The sequence below is a fragment of the Protopterus annectens genome, chromosome 1.part2, assembly GCF_019279795.1.
Source record: "Protopterus annectens isolate FY-2018-M chromosome 1.part2, PAN1.0, whole genome shotgun sequence".
Lineage (NCBI taxonomy): Eukaryota > Metazoa > Chordata > Ceratodontiformes > Protopteridae > Protopterus > Protopterus annectens.
In genome coordinates this window covers 730,712,122-730,726,365 of record NC_056727.1, presented here as the reverse complement: position 1 = coordinate 730,726,365, position 14,244 = coordinate 730,712,122, and the positions used below count along the sequence as shown (strand labels likewise).

The 14,244-nt window shown below is 41.0% G+C and overlaps 1 protein-coding gene across 2 annotated transcripts in view; it reads left to right on the top strand.

The window, feature by feature from the left end:
- Positions 1 to 14,244, top strand: part of NVL (nuclear VCP like) — a 1,985,423-nt gene that overhangs the window by 702,837 nt on the left and 1,268,342 nt on the right. The gene's annotated exons all lie outside the window — the stretch shown is intronic.

The following is a 14,244-nucleotide window of genomic DNA, read 5'->3' as shown; positions in this document are numbered from 1 at the left end:
CTTTGATATTCAGGCCGAATGAAGGCTACCTGCAGGCAGATAACCCAAATGTAATGACTGCAACAGTGAATACACTCAAACATCTACATTTATGGTAAGTGTACACAGCTATACTTTTCTTTCCCTAGGGCTTCAGTAGATAATGGTTAGACTTCCTACCAACCACCAGCCTTTTTTAGTGGTTGTATGCATGGGTCCTAATCCCAGTGTAGAGTCTTATGCTCTGATTTGCAGATGGATGGCTGTAAATTCATGATCAAAATTAGGCTTTGGGCCTAACTGAAACCTCAGCTCCCTTTTATTTTTATTTATATTCACTTTGCTGTAGAGCATTTATTCCACTTCCCAGTGCCAAAGAAGCAAGTCCCTGGTAAGTAAATGCTCAGACCCTTTAACTGTCCTTCCTGTCTTCTTCTTGGGTTTGATCTGTCAAGAGCCTGATTTTGCTTTCTTTGATTTTATTTGTTGTCATGACATGGTCAATTCCTTTAGTTCTTCCCTTGCTTTGGTGAAAGAAGTCACATATCAGGGTTTTGATTATGTTGTCACCATGCTGCCTGCCTCTTTCTTTTCTCTTTCTCCTGTGTCCAGTCTACTGGCTGTCAATGATGTTCTTCGTGTTTCACTGTTGCCGTCATCACATTTGGGTTATGTGCTTGCAGTAGCCCTCAGTCGGCCTGATTATTAAAGTCTTGGGTCCTGCATCGGTTGCTGTCCCATCTTCCATGATGTCAGGTAGTCAGGGGTATAAAGCATGCAGCTGACGCCATTAGATCAGTCTTTCTTGCCGTGCGGTGCCCGAAGCAGAAGCAGTTCGCATGTGCCATTCGGCCGACTCCTGAAATTTTCGTTTACGAGTTTCAGAACTGAAGTCTTCAATTAAGCTAAGTACCCCATTGGGGAAACTTTTTCTTGCTCTAAACCGATGTCAGTAAAAGTCAATAATTGTATTTCTTTTGGAAAGCAAATATCTCATAAAGATTTTCATTCATACTGTATTCCTTGCCTAGGCCCTGACCGCGACGTACTTCACTGTTGGTTTTGTGCCTTATTTAAACAACAAACTATTCATTGTCGGTATATTTACGCTTCTAAATATTTTGGTACTCTCTTCAATTATCCAGATATGGCTTCAGTAAGCCACCCGACTACTGATATTCCAGAAAAACGCAAAGATAGACAGAGACAGACTGCATAGGTCCAAAGCTGTGGACGACGCTTTTCCTAAGCTAGTCACCAGTTCGCCAGAACTCAGTGAGGCACTTTTGCAGCCCCTGATACCCACTACTTCAGATTTGCAGGCCTCTACTGAGCGGTATGCTGCGAGATGCTTCAACTGTGGAACCTGCGGATGTCTCTACCTTGGATGGGTCCGGAGCTGCTGTGCAGGCACTGGCTTCTGAGGGTATATTCAGGCCTACTGACTTGCATATTAAACCGACGGCTTCTTCTTCAAGGACTAAAGCTCAATCCATGCCTAGAAAACCGACGTCCAGACTGCATGGTCAGGCCTCTATGCCTAAAAAACAAATGATAAGAATGGCTGAAGACCTTATTACTTTAATCAGGGGAAGCCAACCTTCCCCCTCTAAGAGACCTAGGTCTGAATTTGCTTCTGATTCATCTGATCAGGATTCTGAAATTTCTGTTTCCTCTGATGACCAGGATTTACCCTTATCTACCTTTGATGATTCTGATGCAGAGGACTCCATTCCCTCTGCTTCCCCTCCAGAGGATTTCTCTTTTGGTGAAACCTTGCATACTCTTAGGGAGCATTTTTGCTGGGAAAGCCATGATTACTCTGATTCTAAAGAGGCTTAGGGATTTCTTACTCCTGCACCAACACAGGCCTTTAGTTATCCCCCCTGTACTGGACATTGTTGATGATGCCTTTTCGGAATCTAGCCTGGCCCTTGACTCTTTACTTCCTGCTCCCAGAAAACCAGATAGATATTACAGGGTTCTTGACTCTCACCAGTTCCTCTTTAAAAAACTAACTGCGGATCCTGAGACCATTTCACAGGGACCCAAGGGCATTAAGGCTACTACTGCCAAAAATTCTAGCCCCTCTGATAGAGATTCCAGGGTGCTGGATAGATGGAGTAAGAGGGTATACACTTCTGCAACCTTGGCCATTAGGGCCTTAAACTGCCAGTTTCATATGTTAAAGTATCAGCCGGATATTATTGGATTGCTTAAACAGAAAATGATGTTGATTCCTGACTGTGCTGAAAATAAAGATTTACAAGATTTATTTTATTTTATTATTTTATTTTACATTTGTTAACCGGGGGTGTCTGACTGAGCCAAAAAGGCCCTTTTTCAGAAGAGGCCCGGGGAGAAAAGCTCCACAAAGAAAAATTACAGACATATTTAATTTAGTTATTTAGACATGATCAGTATACACACAAATTACAAGAGACATGTTTTTACAGTGGTATGCGGCACATAAACAGTTACAGTGGAGAGAACAAACAAAAAATTATTTTAAAAATAAAGGTAATTAATACATTTGTGGTGTACAACTGAAATTTGGAACATAGGTAGAATTACATACATAGTACACAGGTACAGTACATACATTGTAGATTAGCCAGTGTTTGTGAGTAAGATTGAAAACTATTATCAAGTGCTCTAGATTTAGTATGTATATGTTATCTGCTTTCACTAGCCTGGGGAGCAATCATGGCACTGCCAACTTTGCTTGAGATGTTGCCTGATGAGGTCTTTAAAGGAGGCTTTGGATGATGTGTTTTGAATGCTAGTAGGGACAGAGTTCCATTTTTCAGCCACTGAACTACTATATAGTGCATCTCCAAAGCTATTGTAGCTGTTGGTGACTTCTAGTAGTAGTTTGCTTGATGATCTAAGAGGCCTTTTGGCTGAGTGATGTTGTACTAGGTTTTTGAGGGCAGGACACTTATTGGGGAGGTAATAGATAGAATGACAGAGGCAGAGCTGATTGTAGGTTAGGAGGTTGGGCAGTTCAAGCCAGTGGAGCTGTCTCAAAGCAGTACAGTGATGAGTTCTATATGGGCAATTTGCAGCAAAGCGGGCAATTCTGTTATAGCAGGCTTCCATTTTGCTTAGTTCAGTTTTGTTGAGATTAGTCAGAATGGGAATTGCATAGAGTAGGGTGGATAGAAGTTGGGAGCGAGCAATGGCTGATCTTGTGTTGTTGGTAAGAAATGGTTTGATACAGTAGAGTGACCCCAGTTTGGCATGTACTTGTTTAATAGTTAAGTTGCGATGACTATCAAATTTTAGGTGGGAGTCTATGGTTATTGCCAATAGCTTAGCCTGTGTCACTGGAGCAATTGGAGTAGCATTTGTGGAGTAGATAGTGAATTTGACTGTTAGTGTTTTTGTTAGAACTGGTTATAATCATAAGCTGAGTTTTCTTTGGATTGAGGATAAGTTGAGTTTTGGTAAGGTAGTTTTCAACATCAGAGAATGCTAGTTGAGTTGTTTGCAGGAGGGTGGGAATGTTTTGTGCAGCACAGATTAAGGTAGTGTCATCTGCATACTGAATTATAGATGCATGCTGCGTGGAGGTATGGAGGCCATTTGTGAAGACTGTGAATAGGTACCTGTCAGTTAAGTAGCTTTGGAACCAGGTAAGAGTGGAATTTGATAGATGATATTGGTTTAGTTTGTGTAGCAGGATTTGGTGTGAGACTGTGTCAAATGCTTTGGACATATCCAAAAAAAGAGTTGACACTTGTAGGCCTTCATTTTTGAGACGGTTTACTGTGTCTGTGAAGCAGAGGAGGGCTGTAGTGGTACTATGGGCAGGTCTGAAACCATGCTGAGTAGGTGACAGGATGTTGCTGTCTAGGAGATAGTTTAGCATCTGGGTATGGATGCATTTTTCTAGGATTTTGGCCAGAGGGGAGAGTAAAGCAATGGGTCTGTAGTTATTAAGTTCAGTGGAGGTCCCGCCTTTATGTATGGGTGTAACAGGATATGTTCCAGAGTTTGGGCACATAGTTTTCAACAATTACAATTGATCTGTTTATGAGAGTGGAGACTGGGATAGCAATAGTATCTGCTGTGAGTTTCAAGAAATAGCTGGGGAATAGGTCGGCTGCTGTTGATGAGGTTTTTAGTTTAGAGAGCATGCTTTTGATTGAAGTGGTGGAAACTGTTTTGAGGGTAAAGCTTGTATTAGTGTTATTTGTGTTGGGGGGGGGGTAGTGAGGAAGGAACTGTCCTGCGAGACTAAGGATAGAACTGAGTTCATAAAGTGGGAGTTGAATTGTGTTTCGATGGGAACTTTAGTGTCGGGTGGTTGGTTTGGGGGTAGCCTTTTGGGTGATTTTTATTAGCTGGTTTACATTTTTCCAAAATTTTTGCGGGTTGTGTTGGTATTTAGTTTGTAATGTTGTGTAGTAGGATTTTTTGTCCAGCCTAATGCATTTTTTACACGGTTGCGCAGTTCTTGGTACTTAGTTAGGCTTTGTGTTTCTTTGTTTTTTTTGATAGTAAAACCAGACAGCATCTCTGGACTTGAGGATTTGTTTGGTTTCTTTACTGAGCCAGGGGTTTGTAGAGGTTCTAACCTTGATTTTGAGCAATGGAGCGACAATGTCTAGGTGTTGTAGAAATGTTTTGTTGAAATATGCTACAGCCTGGTCAAGTGGGAGGGTTTTTAGGGGGGTCCAGTCACAGTTACGGAGTAAAGTGTTGAGGACCTCAGGAGAGATTTATTTTGTGTTTCTAGTGGATATATAGTTAGTGGCTTTGCATATGCTTGTTTTACTACATATAAAGTATATTATGTTGTGGTCACTTAAGGTGTCTGGGAGACTATTGTGGCCTTGGAGTTCACCTATTTTATTTTTGATACTTCTAATATTAATATTTAGCATTAAAAGATGGTTGGTTTTGCTGCTGTTGTTGATTTGCCCAGGGATGAAGAAAGTGGGGGTGGTCTGTTCTGACAGTTGTGTTGGAGCAGTTTGTGTTGGACAGGATGGATTTGGGCCTGGGTTGGGGTGGATATCCCCACTTATGGTGAGCCTGGAGTTAAAATGGTTATACAGATGTTGGAGTTTGGTGAGGAGTGTGAGAAAGTATTGTGTTTTTTTGGAGTAGGAATGAGAGCATATGTGTTTAGTTTTGAATTGGTCCGTTATGTAGTTCTTGAATAACTGTGGGCAGATATTATTATAATGTGTGGTGTCCGTATACAAGAGTGCATAATGTAGTGTTGTGCTACTAAGTTTAGGGATATTGCTAGAGTGATAACTTGTGGTGTTGTAAAGAATTATGAGAAGACAGACTAGACTTAGTTGTGTGATAGTCATGGTTATAAAGTTTAAGTTGTTTCTAGGTGGGGGTTCTGAATAGGAATTATAGGGTTGCACTATATGTGGATGGGGAAATAGTGTGGGTGATGTAAAAAATGCCTAGTTGGGAATGAGAGTGATTGGGAGTATTTTGTGTGGAGCAAGTTGGTGTCGTATAATGTGATATGACTTGAGGAGCTGTGTTTGGTGGAGGTGATGTGAGGGTGAGCTGTGGGTGTGGCTGTGACTACTATAAATGCAGAGGTAGTGGGGGCAGGAGGGAATAGGGGGCAGGGGAGCGGAGAGAGCCCGAGCGTTAGTGAGGGGGAACGGAGCGGGGCAGAGCCAACAAGACAAGAGAAAAAAAGTAAGTATTACCTTACAAATCTGAACACTTTAAACAAATTCCTGAGGTCTAATGGCTTACCGGCAAGCAGAATGTAATTGCTGAAGAGCACTTGTGTCCTGGTGGGAGACTAGAAACTTAAAGATGGCTCCATGCTCACCAGGATTCTAATATAGACTTTGTATTGGGGAAGGGAGATAGCACAAGGGGTGTAAACCAGGTGGAATGCAAAGAAACCAGATTTAATGCATTATGCTGAACAAGTTGGAAAACATACTTTGCAATGTGGTTTTGATTCACTAGAGGCATCATGCAGAGCTGCTGTCACTGGGTCTGTACTTAGAAGGCATGCTTGGCTTAAGGAGCAATCTTTGCCAGATCATCTTAAAGTTAAATTGCTGGATGCTCCCTTAAACCAGGACAGCCTGTTTGGCAACAAAGCAGAAGTAGTACTTAAAAAGATGGAGGAAAAATCTAAATCTATGCAAACTGTTAAAGATTTCATGCAAGTACAGCCTTCCAGATTTAGTAGGCATTGGCCCTCTAAGAATTGGTCCTTTCCTGCCTCTTCCAGGCCTTCTCAGTCCAAACCCAGAACCAGCAGAACACCCAGGCTCCAGTCATAAGGTACTCACAGGACTATACAGTGGGGGGCTCCCACTTCCAAAGCAGGGAGTAGTAAGACTCCCCACTATGGTAAACTGTCTCAATAACTTAACTTTAAAACTTCCAAACCCTGCACAACTGACTGCTCCTTTAGGGGGAAAAATTGCCCTGCTGGCAAAAAATTGGGAACTCATTACCCAGGACAAATGGGTTTTAAATATAGTTTCCCAAGGATACAGACTCCACTTCCACACCTTACGAACCCCAAACGGTTGGCCAGATCTACCCCCAAGTCAGTGGGCAGAGGATCAAAAGCAAGTTCTGTCTCTTTTAAGTATCAGAGCTATTCAAACTGTCCCAGAAGAGGAAAGGGGACAAGGTTTTTACTCAAGACTTTTCCTGGTGCCCAGAGAAGACAACTCGTGGCGTCCTATCCTGGACCTCTCTACCCTAAACACATTTTTTGGTGATCCCAAAATTCAAGATGCTAACTCTTTACCAGTTGCTTCCTGGTAGGCAAGGATGCCTGGTTGGCAACACTGGATTTAAAGGAAGCCTACCTGCACATCCCAGTCAGGGAATCTTCCAGAAGATACCTACTCTTCAAAGTAGGATGCATGCACTGTCAGTTCGCTGCACTGCCCTTTGGCTTATCTGCTGCACCCAGGGTATTCTCAAAGTGCCTAGCTCCTGTCATTGCATTTTGCAGGCAAAGAAATATTCAAATATACCCATACCTGGACAATTGTCTAATTCAGGCAGAAAGCCAGGACATACTATTGAATCATCTAGCATTCTTACAAAAATTGCTAACTTCTCTGGGGTACACCATAAATGAAAATAAATCGCATATTTGTACCCTGCCAACAAATTGTATTCCTGGGAACAAGCTTCAACACAACTTCCCAGATGGCTTTCCTCATGCCAGAGAAACAAGTTCATTTGACAGCCTACTTCAAACTACTGGTCACAAAGACCCAGCTATCTGCAAGGAAAATACTGCAAGCCTTGGGGTTCATGGCCTCCTGCATTCTCCTAATTCCATATGCAAGACTGCATATGAGGAAACTACAATGGTATCTAAAAAGCCTATGGTGTCAACATTCTCCGGATCTAGAAGCAATGATTCCTATCATACCTTGCCTACAGATAGAGTTCCTTTGGTGGGCAGAGGCCTGCCACCAAAACAAGGGAATGCCATTCACTCTACCCCCTGCCGCATAAACCCTAGCAACAGACACATCAGACTATGCATGGGGGGCTCACTTGGCAGGGAAGTGCATTCAGAGCAAATGGAACCCAAGTCAAATGCACCTGCATATCAATCAAAAAGAAATGTTATCTGTACAGAATGCTCTGACAGCCTTCAAGGACCACATTCTTCCAGGACAATTAATGATAAAGACGGACAACACCACTGTTATGTGGTACATAAACAAGCAGGGGGGACCCTCTCATACCCTCTCTGCAGACTAGCTATGGCTCTGTGGAACACAGCCTACAGCTACCAAGTGCACCTACAGGCTCATTTCCTGCCAGGAAAGCTAGATACATTGGCAGACGAACTAAGCAGAAATCTCATGAACCCACATGAGTGGGAACTGGAACCAAAGATATTCAACATGTTGAGAAACAAATGGGGGAGCTCAGAGATAGACCTGTTTGCCTCCCTCCAGAACTACCAGTTGGACAAATTCTGCACAAGGACTCCCTGCAAACAAGCTTGGAAAGTGGATGCCCTGTCCATCAGTTTATGCCTTTCCACCTCTGCCTCTCCTCTCCAAGATACTGCTAAAGATCAAACAGGACAAACCAAGGACGATACTGATTGCACCAGACTGGCCACGCCAACACTGGTACCCCCTTTTGTGCAGTGTGTCACTCCTGGCACCATGGCACCTGCCTCAGACCCCTGCCTTGCTGTCCCAGCAGGAGGGACAGATTCTGCACCCTCAGCTTCAAACCCTGAACCTGGCAGCCTGGCTAATTACTTGATCTCTCCGTTACCATCCCTCAGTAAGCAAGTGCTGGATGTCATTCTGGAGGCAAGGAGGCCTAGTACTAGAAAATCCTATGCTGAAAAATGGAAAAGATTCTGTTCCTGTAACCAAATTCAGGGGACAGGCAAAGCAGCACCCAATTTACCTCAGATTCTTCAATACTTAACTGAGATGCTTCACAATTGCCTTTCCTTTTCCTCCATCAAAATTCATACCTCAGCCATTTCAGCTCATTACAACACAGAACCAACCCTCTTCTCTCATCCACTGCTGAAGCAGTTTCTCAGAGGGGCTAGAAAATTAGGACCACCCAGGAGAGCCCCTACTCCATGGTGGGACCTTAACTTTGTATTGGAAAAACTTACTCTACCACCCTCTGAGCCAGCTGCAAATGCAGGGTTGAAATTCCTTTCTTGGAAAACAGCCTTTCATTTGGCCATCACTTCAGCAAGAAGGGTGTCTGAATTACAGGCCCTTATGGCAGTGGAGCCTTTCATCATCTTTCATGTGGACAGGGTGTCCCTCAGGACAAATCCCTCCTTCATGCCCAAGGTGGTATCCAGTGTGGCTCTTAATCAGTCCATTCATTTGCCAACCTTCTTTTCTAATCCACAGAACAAAGGGGAACGAATACTGCACTCTTTAGATGTGCACAGACAACTTAGATTTTACTTGGACAGGACTAAACCTCTCAGGAAATCTGAACAGCTGCTGGTTGCATTTGCTGCAGGGGCAGAGGGGAAGGCTATTTCAAAGCAAACCATTTCTAAATGGATAGGCCATTGTATTCATTTCTGCTATAAGCACCATGGAAAACCTACCCCTCAGGGGATAAGACCACATTGAACCAGGGCTGCATCTACCTCTGCAGCCTTTCTCAGAGGTGTCCCCTACCAGGGACATCCTAGAAGCTACCTGGAGTTCTGTACATACCTTCACCAAGCATTACCATTTGCCAATTTTCTCTAAATCCAGAGCTGGCTTTGCCACTGCAGTCTTGCAGGGCCTTATAGCTGGTCCTAATGCTGTATAAACTCCTCCTCCCAACCATAGCTTTGGGAATCTACCCAAATGTAATGACTGCAACAGTGAAACACGAAGAACATAGTACAGTTGTGTACACTTACCATAAATGTAGATGTTCGAGTGTATTCACTGTTGCAGTCCTGGTTACCCTCCCTCCAGCCCCCTGACTTCTTTTGGCTATACCTCTATTCTTGTTTACTATACTTAAAGCTTTTTGGTGTATTTGCTTTTTTGTTGGAGGAGTAACCTTGTATATATAATTGCTTCCCATTATGGGGGCACCTGACATGTGGGGCAAGAAAAAAACTGATGTAATGGCATTTGCTGCATGCTTTATACCCCTGACTACCTGACGTCATGGAAGATGGGACAGCAACCGATGCAGGACCCAAGACTTTGATAATCAGGCCGACTGAGGGCTACTGCAAGCAGATAACCCAAATGTGATGACTGCAAAAGTGCATGCACTCAAACATCTACATTTATGGTAAGTGTACACAACTGTACTTTCTCAGTACCTTGCACAAATGTATGGCGGTAAATGTTAGAGTCTCCATTTAAGTGAGTGTCCTTACTTTTATTAAGGTACACAGTATATAGTCTCCATTTAAGTGAGTGTCCTTACTTTGATTTATTTGGATAAGGTACACAGTGTATAGTCTCCTCAGCATTATGTTTTTTCTCCTAAGACTGACTTGTAAATTTTATGTATCCATACTTTCATGTTACCATATTTACAGTATTCGCCCTTCAGCTTTCCTGCAGTCCAGTATATGATTAGCAAATCAGACGTTTGGGGGATTTTTTTGTGGTTTTGTGTTTACCTTAAGCCTTTCTAGTGAATTTTTGTAACATCAGGTATTTAACAGCAGGTCTGTCTGTCATTCCACTTTATTGATACTGGAAGTATCTTTCACCTGAGGGAACTGGGATCTCCATTCACCATTCTTTACTTTTGACCTAGGTCTGAGTTATTGGAAATGTCTGTGGGGAATTCATGCCTGTTAAGAAACATTTCCCATTTGAAGCTGCAATGCTTTGTGAAACAGAATGTTTTTTAACAATGTCTTTTGATATCAACACAGTTATAATCCATGTCAATAGTTTTTTTCTGTGTTCTGTGAACATGTCTTTGTCCTGGTTGGCATTCATGTTTCCCATCATGTAGTGACTGTCTGACCTTATCATACTGCCAAGTTCTTTTCCATCAGAGCCAAGTATTAAGTTTGCCATCAGCATCCTTCCATACATGTGCCTCACCCAGATTGGTCTAAAGACGATAAGCTTTCCTTTTGTGCCCCATCATCCTTAGGAGACCAAGGGGATTTCTTTGTCACTATTGCTAGTAGATCTTAAGGCATGCTACAGTATCCAGAAGAAATAAGAAGAATACATAACAGGTTAAGAAGAATGGTAGGAATATAGACAGGAATTATAGTGCATCTGTGACTGTAATTTCCATTTCCCAGAGGAGTGCCACAATTAATGTCAGCCTTGAGCCCTAGCATACTTCTTTAGAGACTACACTATTCCTGTTTTAAGATTGTTTGCACATAGCTTTTTTGTACAGGCCAGAATAGTATGCATTTAGCTCTTTCCACAGGGCAGAATAGCTAGTAGTGTAATTTTATCATTTGGCAGCTTGGAAGGTGGACTGACTCACGTCAGTCGCCCTGCTAGACAGGGGTCCAGGGAAGTAAATAGTGTGGGAAGAAATAGCCAGGGAATCGTTATGGCTAGTCTTGTATAGGCCCTAGGGCTGATAGCCTAGTACCAACCTATGAACCTATACGTTATATATTTTTTAACTCTCAGATGAAAAACAACAACATAGTTACTTAAAGTTTGTAAGCACAGAAGTAGAGTTAGTATACATCATTAGCCAGAAATGTAAGAATGGAAAGTCATGTAGAGTTATTCAGTATGTGGTATATGGTGTTTGGTAATACTGAACCAGCAAAGCTTATCTCAAGCAGCTAGATACAAAATATTAGTCAAACAATATTATCCAGTCTAGTAATTTGGCAGGGATGTGTAGCCCTTAAGGTTAAGAATGTTACAGTAAAAGACCTGTGTGCCTCCATGCATGTGATACTGTATAAAGCAGCATAGCAGTGCTGCAGAAATTAGTTTATGTAAATATTTTGTTCTTCTTTAGGTTATTTGTACTTAAAATAGAAGGACTAAAAACTTCATGGTGAATTTATGGCTAGGCTTCTGAAGATCCTTACAAATCAATGTATGTATGAGATGTGATAGAAAAAGTAAATAAAGGCATGGAAGAAGACCTAACTAAACAAAGATTAAATGCGAGTGTGAAAGAGCTAAAGGAAAGAAAATGTTACTAGCAGCTTATAAAGGAAGGTTTGTGAACAAAAATCTTGTTCTTTCTGAAGAATGCAGAGGGCTTTTTCACATTACTTGTATATATAGAGCAAATACAAAATGAGTAGGAGAGCAAAAGTAGGGGTGTGGATGATAGTGTGGAAGGGAGCCAGCATTTGACTACTTTACTTTTGGAAGGGAAGCTTGTTTTATTTCCTTGTAGCATTTGATTTTCTTAAATTTTATCATCAAGGGTTTGTCTTTAGTGAAGATTTTATAGTTTACGATACATGAGCTAGATGCTAGCAGAGTAACTCTTAATTAAAAATGTAAATAAATTGAATTGGAGGAGGGTGATTTGTTATACCACCATAGGGTCTTCCATTTATGAGAAAGAGAAAAAAAAAACTAAAAGGTGATGTATAAGTAAATAATCCATGTAAAACAAATACAGCTGGAAAAGCTGATTACCCATCATATGAATTTCAGTTTCCTTTTGATCTTAAGAGAAAAAATATGGTTACACGAGCTCTGTTTTTACTTATCCTAACCATCGATTGCACCAGCAATAAGTCAGACCTTATTTCCTGTTGATTCATAAATGTCTGTGAAACTTGTTTCCTTTTTGACATGTACAATGGATATACCTAAAAACTGTCATGACTGATTATTAGACTGTAAGCTTTAAGGTGCATCTCAGTGTAATAGAGCTTATGGCCAAAATCTCCAACATACTCCAGTCAGAGTATATGACTCTTTTCCTCTGACTTTCTGTTGTTGACACTGCTTTCACTTAATGTTTTACCATTGCTGGCAGCTATTAGGACCTCCATGTTATATTGGTGAATGTCATACTTATAATTCTGAAAGGAAGAAATTTGCCTATATAACTTTATTTAATTTGTGTGCTTTGAAACTGATTTTAGGGTAACTGGATCTAGAAAATATTGACCCTTCTTTTTAAGAGCAAGTTGACTAAACCTGAGAACTTGCCATTTTTCACCAGGAATCTCGGAGACTCAAACTCAAACTCCTGTATATCTGATTTTACCAGGCTTCTCAGTTTTGTGAGTTGTCTTGTTACAAATGCAAACGCATTCATGGTTCTGACTCTCCTTTCTTAGTGTCCACTCTCAAAATTTTCCATGGGAAATTAAAATTAATAAGTTAAACCTCTTACCTTTTTTAATTTTGTTTTGGTTACCAGTTATGTATACTGGAGCCAAATACAATTTGTAGCTGACACTCTAGGTGTCCTTCCTTTTGCCCCACCCAAAGTCCCAGAGTGTACAAACAGTTTCACCAACTACCCCACATGTAAAGGACAATTTAAAGGACATCTCATTCAAAATGTTTCCAGCTATGCTACTGTTCATTGTGTTAATAGCTGTGCATGGAATTTCTGTCATGTGTTTGTATTGTGTAGACAAGCTGTAAAATCTGTTTATTCCCTGTGTTCAAACGACTGCATATCTGCAATAATGTGTTGTATTTTTTTATTTGCTTTTATTTTAATTGCAACAAAGTAAGACTGTTTAGGTACAAGTGCTTCTTTCTTGGAGTGAAACGGGAGGTTGACTTCTGAAAGTTGCAGTGTGTGTAAGTGGCGACTGAGGGAATTATTTTTCTGAACTATGGGATATAGCTTTTAAGCATCTCAGACTTGATCCACTATGTGTTGTCTGGTAGTGCTTCTTAGAGGAACCCTTGTATATAAACAAATGAGTGGTTGAGATTCACTACAGTAAATGTTGTTTCTAGGCAGTCTGTAGAAGCCAGCTAATTAGTGAAAGTTGATGTAATATACAATGTATTTTGGCAGACTAGAATGGTTGAGACTATAGTTGCCTGTTAATTTTTGTTTAACAGGTTGGCAAACTTTCACAACTTTCCTTCTGTTTTTTGTCATGGTCCGTTCTACATGCACTTTTTTCTTTCCAATCTCCGGTAACGTTCAGTTTTACATATAGGCTTCTGCGTTGCTTTGAACACACCCTCTCTACCACTATCCTCTCCTGAAAAAACTCTCCTATGGCTTACGTTCATTTTCTTTAGTGTTTGTGTTTACCTTTTCCCACTTTTTATTTGTCTTTTACCCTTTGTACTATGTTCTGCCACTTCTTTCTACATACACGACAGAACTGAACTTAAGGAACTTCCTTGTCATTTCTGGATATGCTCATTGCAGTAACGTGGTCACTAATTTCCTCTATGAATATGAAAGTCCCTTAACTCATTGTGCAATGTTATTAATACCGATAAGTATAAGGCTAAATATTTAGTGCAGTAGTTTTCATCTACTTAAGTGGTTCTGTAATGTCAACTCAGTTTTGTTGACCATCTGCGTTTGGCTTATCACAAAAAGCTTTGAGTCTGTATATATACTCTATTGTGTTTTTTTTAATTTAGTGCTTCTCATATCATTGTTAGTTCAGTGTTTCTTATGCTATATACTTAAGGACTGCATTCTGTTTTTTTTTTGTATATAGTATACATGTTAAGATACAATAATTGAACTGTTTATACCTTCATGTTTTCTTTATGGCAGTAGCCTGAAATGTGGTTGAAAAGGGTCTTTGGAAACAATTGACCAGGTGACTGTCCCTTCTTTTCAAAACATCACATTTGACTTACACGATAGCCCAATATA